This window comes from Curcuma longa, chromosome 13, assembly GCF_044706935.1.
Source record: "Curcuma longa cultivar G26 ecotype Majalengka, Jawa Barat chromosome 13, ITB_CL_G26_1.1, whole genome shotgun sequence".
Taxonomy (NCBI): Eukaryota; Viridiplantae; Streptophyta; class Magnoliopsida; order Zingiberales; family Zingiberaceae; genus Curcuma; species Curcuma longa.
In genome coordinates this window covers 160,802-169,666 of record NC_133873.1, presented here as the reverse complement: position 1 = coordinate 169,666, position 8,865 = coordinate 160,802, and the positions used below count along the sequence as shown (strand labels likewise).

At 33.5% G+C, this 8,865-nt stretch overlaps 1 long non-coding RNA gene across 1 annotated transcript; it reads right to left on the bottom strand.

The window, feature by feature from the left end:
* Positions 1-5,329: 5,329 nt before the first annotated feature.
* On the bottom strand, positions 5,330-8,592 carry LOC141844604 (uncharacterized). The gene is made up of 4 exons (XR_012603148.1): positions 8,411-8,592; positions 7,882-7,965; positions 5,468-5,525; positions 5,330-5,362 (listed from the first exon to the last, which is right to left on the bottom strand). It is a non-coding gene; the product is annotated as an uncharacterized LOC141844604 (long non-coding RNA).
* Positions 8,593-8,865: the final 273 nt, after the last annotated feature.

Sequence of the window (8,865 nt, the reverse complement as noted above, 5' to 3'; positions counted from 1 at the left end):
CTAATTAACTCAACATGCGAGAGCATGAGACAATCAGTCCAGTTCCATTCAAAACAAACAAGGGATGTTGAGAATATAAAAGTATAGTGAGCTTTTCTAATGGTTTAAGTTTTGGAAATAATTGATGACCCAGTCAAACTTAACAATAAGCCAAACCCTATTTTGCAGAACAAGTAGGTACAATTTACAAGAAAGCAAGAAACACTCACGGAGTCAACCCATCTGCACTTTTCGTAGGATAAAAGATTGCCATCAATGTAACACCTTAGCTGGCTACCTCCAGAAAATGCCCTGCCTATGCTGTGAGTAATGCATAGAAAATGCCACTTTCTTGGGATCAGGTTGATAGTGCAATAGAATAGACTGTCTTTTTTGGCTGTTGGACTGCCAGAAATATGTGAAACTATTATGTTAATTTTGCAGAAAAAAAAGATTTTAAGACAGAGATTAAACCTTCAAGAATTAGAGAAAACGACATAAAAGTATAGAATCGACAAGCAAAACAAAAACATAATAGGCATTGAAATAACGATCTAAAATATATCCAAGAATAGCTTCTAGTCAAAAGAAAACAAGGCAAGAAGAATTACTTATAATAGCAGCAGAACATAAATTCTCTTCATGTTAAGGTATTCTACAACTAGTTTGCAAGGATTTTCCAAAAGGATCCAATCTAAACCAGCATAATTTCCAAGTGAAGAACAAATTACATCAATTAGTGCAGACTTGCATTTGCCAACAAGTTCATTTCCAATTAATAACATGCTTGTATAGTTAAAATTTAATTCCTTGCATCATGATGATAAACATAGTGAAACAAGTTTAACATCATATAATCTATGATCATGGCAGAACTTCATGTCATGCATCCAGTACATAATCACAAAGCAAAACACATGAAACAACATAGCATAAAATATTTTACCAGTAAATACAGAGATGGATCCAGGCAAGGGATGTCCCAAATCTCCCAATGCTCCCGGTGTCCAGAGTGACTAGACAGGTCACATTTTGCAGTCTGTTCTGAGTGCCCTGTAACTACCGGCAATGTTCCTCAGTCACAATTAGGGTAAAGCCATCAACTCTAATCCTTTCAAGTTCGTTGTTAACATCCAATAGGTGCACAGATTAAACACCATCTCTTCTTGCATAATCTTGTTTCTGGATTTCTAGATGAATGACAGATTGATGAGGAAGTTGACGCATATATTCCTCCTCATAACTTAGAATAACTTACTTTGCAAAGTATTTGAAGTTTATACTAACGCTTGTTGTTGAGGTGAAGCTAATGAACTGTTCTTCTTCAAGGAAAAGGGCAAGATATTAAGAACTCTAATCTTTTGGAAGAATAGGAGAGTCAAAGAAGTTGACAATTTGTAGAAACTCACAGTTGTTGAAGTTTTACATATAACCTAATTGAATGCTTTGTTAAAGTTTGATGCAAAAGGAAACTCTTTCACATCGTGTGAGGCATCCTTCAATCGAGTCTATATACTGTCCTTCAATCATGTTGTTTTACTAGGGAGGAATAAAAAGTTTTATGTACTCGACTCCTTTCTTATTTACTTAGTTGAATGTACTTGTCAAGAATCTTTGGCCTTTACGACCTATGATATTGATCTTGTTTTGATGTTTGAGACAAGAGATGGATTCATACAATCATTAACACTGAAAATAGGTCACATGCAAAAGATTACCAAACAATAGTTCTATTTATTAAAAATAGGCGAGTATAAATTCTTTTTTTCCCATTATCTCAAGCTATTAAATAAATGATTGTCAAACCAAACTTAAGGTATAAATGTCATATTTATGGTTTAAAACAGAGCAACAAATCTATAGCAAATCATGAAAAGAAAACAAAACTAAGCTCTCAGTGGAGTTTAGTGGGTCCAAGTGTTGGACTTGGACCAATCCAGTTTAATCAGCCCTCCCACACAAGGGGAATCTTAAGAATACAAAATTACAAACTAACTTTTTCTCAAATGGCTCTACTTTTTGGTTAACAGGTCAACCAATCAAAAAACTAAGGTGCCCAACAAAAGGTTGTGCTAGTCTTGAATAAAAAAGATGACATGTAAGTCAAACCACATGTTGGGTTACTCCAATCCACCCAATGATACATGAAGGAGGGTATTAAGTATAATTTTTATCCTTTACCAGTACCTTATAGGTTAAACCTTTTGAATTAGTTGTCATAAAATTAAACTTAAGAGTAAGTCATAGCTCGAAAGGAAGCATAAGTCTTACATTGTCAATCAACTAAATGTAAAGTCACTCAGCTCAAAATCATAGATACAAGAAACCATATGTAACATCAAAAAAGCTATGCCCATTCATTGTAAAATAAAATCTCTAATATTCATAAAATGAACATACTAACCATCCAAAGCTGATGCGCCCATTGAACAAAAAATACAAGTGGTTGATAACAACATAATATCAAGCAGTGAAATTAATAAATTTAGACACATTTCTAGACTTGAATATCATACAAAAATCAACAAATCCAGTAAAAACAAAGAAGATAGTTTCACCATCATTTAGAACAAATATATACAAAACATAAATCTTTTCACCACACAAACATATAGGGACGTAGAAAACAAAAACAATCTCTGTCTTACCAAATTTTGTCTCAAATAAAACCGTGCCAAATTAAAATAACAATTATTTGAAGCTAAATTAAATTGTTGCCTACAATAAATCAAGAAGCTGAGATGAGGTGGGCAATGCAAATCTATAAGTTACCATGTCAAATAGAAATTTTCAACTAGATGACAAAAATGTGACCAGTAAACCAAGTCAAGTGCCAACAAATCTCTAGTTGTTATTTGGTCACAAATGATATTAGGGTAAAATGAACTGAACGTTCGTGAACAAGCTTGGCATTCGGCTTAGTAAAAGTTTGTTTATGTTCTGTGCAATACACATAAGATCAATTAAAAGATCAAACTTGAACAACTCGTTAATCATGTCCTCTCTACTTTCTACAAGCAACCAATCAAGAAGAAAACCAAACACTCCTGCCCTGAAACATGCAGTTCGATTTGTGATGGAATTCTTGAGCATATTATGTAAGACATCCAGGCCATAATGCTACAACAATTGCTGCACTAGCAAGAAGAATTTTTTTAATTTTACCTAAATGTAAAGCTACCATGATAATGCATAGAAATATATTATAGAGGCATAAGCAAACCTTCTGCAGCACATTCAGGAAAAGTATAATAACATCTTCATTCTACATCAAACATGAGCGAAGGAAACATAACTATGCAATGCCAATAGATAAACACTTTTTTTTATTAAGGAAAGAAGATTGTTGATGCTTGAAGTGGTTAACTTCAAGTGAACCAGAAAAAAAAATTCACAAACCTTTACTACAGCGGTTTCTTCCGAGTCAAATTTTTCATGCACAAGCATGTCAAGAAGAGCATGCAAAAGAGCTTTATTCGGTTGCCACTTGCAAAAATCCAAAAGCAAACTCTCCAACGTTTGATAACCCACACCAAGTGCTCGAAAAGAATCCTGCAAGAAATAAACTCTAGTTTGATGGCGATAACAATATCGACTAGGAAAGAGAAGAAAACTTTAAAAGGAAAAATATTTTGGGTCCTTTATTACTAAGGTTATATCTTAAGTACAATATTGTTCATTAAAATAGCCTCTTTATTGTTCCCAGGGAAGTCTATTCAGGCTCCCTCTTCTCAAATGGCACTAATCCTATTTGGTAAATGGTCATTGAATCATTGGGAGTCGTTAAGTTTTTTGTTAAGGCTTGAGAAGTGGTTAATGTATCGTACTCATTACATTGGGAGTAAGCTAACTCTCTTACTATTGTGAATTATGTATATAATATAATTGATGTCGCACTGGCCCAACGACACCTCCAAATGGCACGTCGCACTGGTCCGCGACGCCTCCAGACGACATGTCGCACTGGCCCAACGACACCTACGGACGCATCGCGCTAACCCAAAAACGCCTCTAAACATGTCATTTTGGCTCGGCGATGCCTCCAGACACGTCGTGGTGGCCCAGCGATGCCTCCGGACGCATGCCTTTGCCAGTGCCAATCCGCAAGCAGAACAAAATATTTCGCCTATGAATATTCGACTAAACAACTCGAGATTTTAAACTATAGAACTTACAATACATACATTTCTTATATAGTAGAGGTAACAAATAAAATAAAACAAGCACAATGCAGACGAATAATCTAGATAACTCAGGGCAATGAACAAGCATTGGGAAGAAAACATTAAGAAAGCAAGAACACAACACATCAAATTCTTGGAAAAGAAAACAAATAAAAAACGAAAGGTACATAACTATTAATCTGGTCACCTAAGACTTTAGTCACTTCCAAAATAAATATGCAAAACATATAGAAAAGCTAAATGGATTTTATTCACAAAATAATACTCGAAATTAAAAAGATAACATAATTGCCATTTCATAATTGGATATTCTTCATTTAACTTAAGGGAGCTAGTATAAGATGAAATTGCAACTAGCTATCCTAATTCAGAAGATACAAGTAAAGAATAAAAAAAACAAGCCATGAACGTGGGAGAACTAAAACACAAACCTAGATTTTTTTACCCAAATCAAATATGGAAACATGACACAACCTAAGCTTTCAGGCTCTGTGTAATTGTGGTAAATAGATGGGAAAGGAGGAAGAAAAGTGAAGGTAAAGTTTCTATTCACAACAAATCAAATAGGACAAAAGCAGCCAGCATAATCTTTTTGGCCCTGTTTGCTTGGGACAAAATAGGGAGTAAAAAAAAGTGATGAATAGAATTTCCATTTACAACAAAAAGAAAAAGAAAGATAATCAAGTCTACAGTACATATATTCTGCTCAAATAGGTAAAAAATGGAAGGAATTGAGTTGGTAAATGATGGGAGCATATTAGCTGCCATTCATAAATGACAATCATAACTGAAAAGTGATCAATTAAACCTTGAAATTCATTGATTTCTAAAAATGTACAAATAATGAAAAAATTATAAGTGAAGTTTATAAGATAATAATCTGCCAACACCATTTTCTCCCTTTCTTAGCGAAGTGTGGAAATCAAGACTCCATGTTTACCCCTTTTTCATCCTTCCAAGTAAACACCAAGAGGGAAATTTGTTTTCATATTCTTCACTTTTAATCCCTCCTATGCTCCATTTCCTACAATCCTTCATTTCTCAATGTAAACATGCATCGATGCATGGAACAAGCAAAAGAACAATTAAGATTACTTCAAAATTGAAATGTCCATAATCAACTCAAGCTTATATGTGTGTATGAAAAACTTACATGGATAAAGTCCACATAACTGGAGCAGCTAGCCCTTCCATATGCCCTGTTCACAATCTCTAATATATGAGTGTTCATTGATTTAGAGAAATATTAAAAGTCTGCTAGATTTATTAACAATGATCAGAATGAGCTAGCATCAACAACTTACCTCAAAGAGCAAAGAAATCATGTCCTGATAGTTCCAACCGTTTGTTGCCCAAATAATCCTGATATATAGAAAGCAAATCAACAAGAAGATTTATGAATGTCAAAAATAATTTTAAAAAATCAACACTAAAATGAATGCTTGCATATTTGAAAGGAAATTCAAATTATTGCTAGATTTGAAGAAATAGCCACTTCCTTTCTACAATATTGGTTACTCAACATAAAAATTAATCATGAAGAAACATTAAATTCATCCATTAGGAACATAAAGGGTATGAGCTTACACCTACATTTTCCGACTGAAACAGAAATTTTGTTTGCAAAATACCTAATTTAATTTGACATTAGCACGTAGTAAGGATATCTTCAAAGTAAACATTCCAAACTCTTTCCAACATTCTTAAATACTTTTAGAAAGTTTTACATTATTACCAAGATGCATTTTTGGCACATTCAACCAAACTCATGATTCAACATATTGTCCACTTTGGAACTTCACCAAAAGGAACATGAAAAGGAAGAGGTCATTCTTGAGGTTTATAAGACATGAGGATCCACAAAGCCAATGCGGAATAACCTCATAGTTGATAACAAAGTACAATAACAGAAGTTCAAAGCTATCAAGTCAGCAAGTTGTTTTGCATCATTACTCAAGGGTTTTGAGTTGACTTCAATAAAGTAAAATGAAATTAAAATCTCTCAATCACATTGAAGAGGCTGTTGACATAGATTTACAATAGCCTTTAGAGCTTATTATATACCATTTTCATGAAAGCATGGGACCAGATTGGCTACGCTTAAATGTTCTCAAGGTTACTTTGAGGTAAAACAATAGGGCATACACAAATACTTGTATATGCCTCAAAAAGGTTGCCAAGATGGATATCATAGTGCTGAGGCCAGAGGTTGGCAGTAGAACAGTTTCTAGATAGTCTTATCATGGTTGAGAAATTTTTTGAAGGACAAGAGATTAAAAACATTAGTCAAAAAGACGGATTAAAATACTTTAATGAAGAAATACCAAATCAAACTATCAAATGGGATTCCAAGAAACTTCAAGACTATGCTTTCACTCCACAATAAACATCAGTAAGGAAAACTCTATATGTTGGGAACCCAGTAAAATTAAATGTGACAAAAATTACATTAACTCACAGAAAATAACGTGAAATTTCAAAGGTCAAGAAGCAATAAAACAAAGTGAATGTTTACACAAATGGCGCGAGTACCCAGTACAAACCAAGAAAAGGAAACTAAACCAAAAGGAAATCGGGCAAAGTTAGTTATGGCTTCAGAATTGATCAGCCAAGTTATTGGAGGAAGAGAGTAAATGGGAGAAAAAAAATAGATATTAACTAAATGAGAATGTAATGAGCAGACAATTTGTCCAAGACTAGAATGGTACAACTTCAAAGATGTATTGTGCTGACACACTCTGCAAACATTTTCCTACTCTTTTTCCTAAGTTTCATTTATTTAATTATCTATTGTGCAATCCATTGGTCCTCAATTCAATTTATTTTGGCTTAATCACATAGATCGTTAAGCCATAAATTGACAAATTAGCCCAACACATCTTAGCTTTGGAGGTAAGACCAAGGTTTTTAAAAATAATGTTATGTGCTTGAGTTTGGGTCTCAAACTAGAATAGTATAATATCAGCACTATGCTGTGCCAACACAACAAATATAAGGCGTGTTGAGATGAATTTAAATGAGGTCACTCCTTCATACTGTTTCATTTCATTTATTTGCTTCTAAAAATAATTAGAGAGTACATTGAATTAAAATTTTATTGTACAGTATCACAGACTTTGACATATGTTAAAAAGTGCTAAAATGAATCAAAATGAGTTTTACTCATTTAATTATCTTTCACTTAGATTTTTAAGATTTAATAGTTACATAGTTAAATTAAAAATAATCTTTTACTTATTTTACTACAATGTGTTTCAAGGTGAATTCACATAAATGCTTCTCTAATATTTTCTTTCATAACTTGTTTACTTTAAAACAAACTATAGCAATTAGATTAGAATTGAATTAGAATTTTAAAGAAACAAATTACAAAGTATAATAATCATTACTTGAATTCATCTTGACACAGATCAAAGCATGCCAAAATATGGCAACACAGGATGGTACTAATCTGGATTGACAATGCATGACAGATCACCCATGCTGATATGTATCGATTTTAATAATTTACCAAAATGGTACATATCGACCGTGCCATTAAGCATAGCACAAGATTTCCAATCCACCAAAACTTAATGAAAAATCAATAAGAGTTTAACAGCTCTTCATGTCAAATCTAACATGAATAAATTAACATCATAGAGTATAGTATTAGTCAAGGTTAAATCTAACATTAAGTCCAAATAATAATAAAAGAAAAAGGAAAAGACCTACATACCTACTAAAATTCCAGCAGTTGAATTCAAGAGGCATAGCTATGCGTCCATAATAGCTTATTATCAATAGAAACTTTAGCAGCACCCTATCAAGTAGGAGAAATAAAAAAAAATAACCAGATTAAAAACATACAATTCTATGAATTGTACTTCCTAAATCTACAGTTGCAATAAGATGATTATAAAAAATGGAATACTGGATAAAACAAAATACTCACAGATTGAGTATTGCAAAGGTTACTGGGTAAAACAAAAGTTACATTAACTTGCAGAAAATAACATGAATTTCAAAGGTATAGAAGTAATAAAACAAAGTGAATGTTTGCACAATGGCGTGAGTACCCAGTACAAACCAAGAAAAGGAAACTAAACCAAAACGAAATCAGACAAAGTGCTTCAAGATAGTCAATAAGCGTGCAATTATGAGATTCACTACAATAACCTGCCAAACACAATATTAGGGCATCGAACAAAAAAGCCCAAATTCCACAGCACGAAGCAAGATTTCTTGTATCGGATAAAATAACTAACCAGGGAACTGGAAGCGGGATTGGGTGCCTTGCCCCCGATGCTCATCCCCTCGCAACGAATCGAGGGGGAGGGAGGAACCCCGAAAATTGGAAAAGGACCGGCAGAAGCGGAGGAGGCGAGGAAGCGGGGAAGGATTTACGTGGACGAGGTAGAAACCCTAACGGCCGCAGGAGAAGCCCGACTCAACCTCTTCTTTCCCCTCTTTCGACTCCATGCGACGAGAAATCTAATCGATTATAGCGCTAACGGTCATAATTTGCACGCCCACGGATATGCTTAATCGTCATGCGAACAAATCGACCGTTGATTGATTTTGACCAAAAAAAATTAAAGAAGACAATTGGACAATTTAATTATGAAATTAATAAGAATTTGATAATAATTATATATATTAAATTGTTTTTAAAAAATATTAAAAATAATTATAATTTGAAATATTATATATAAGGCTGTGC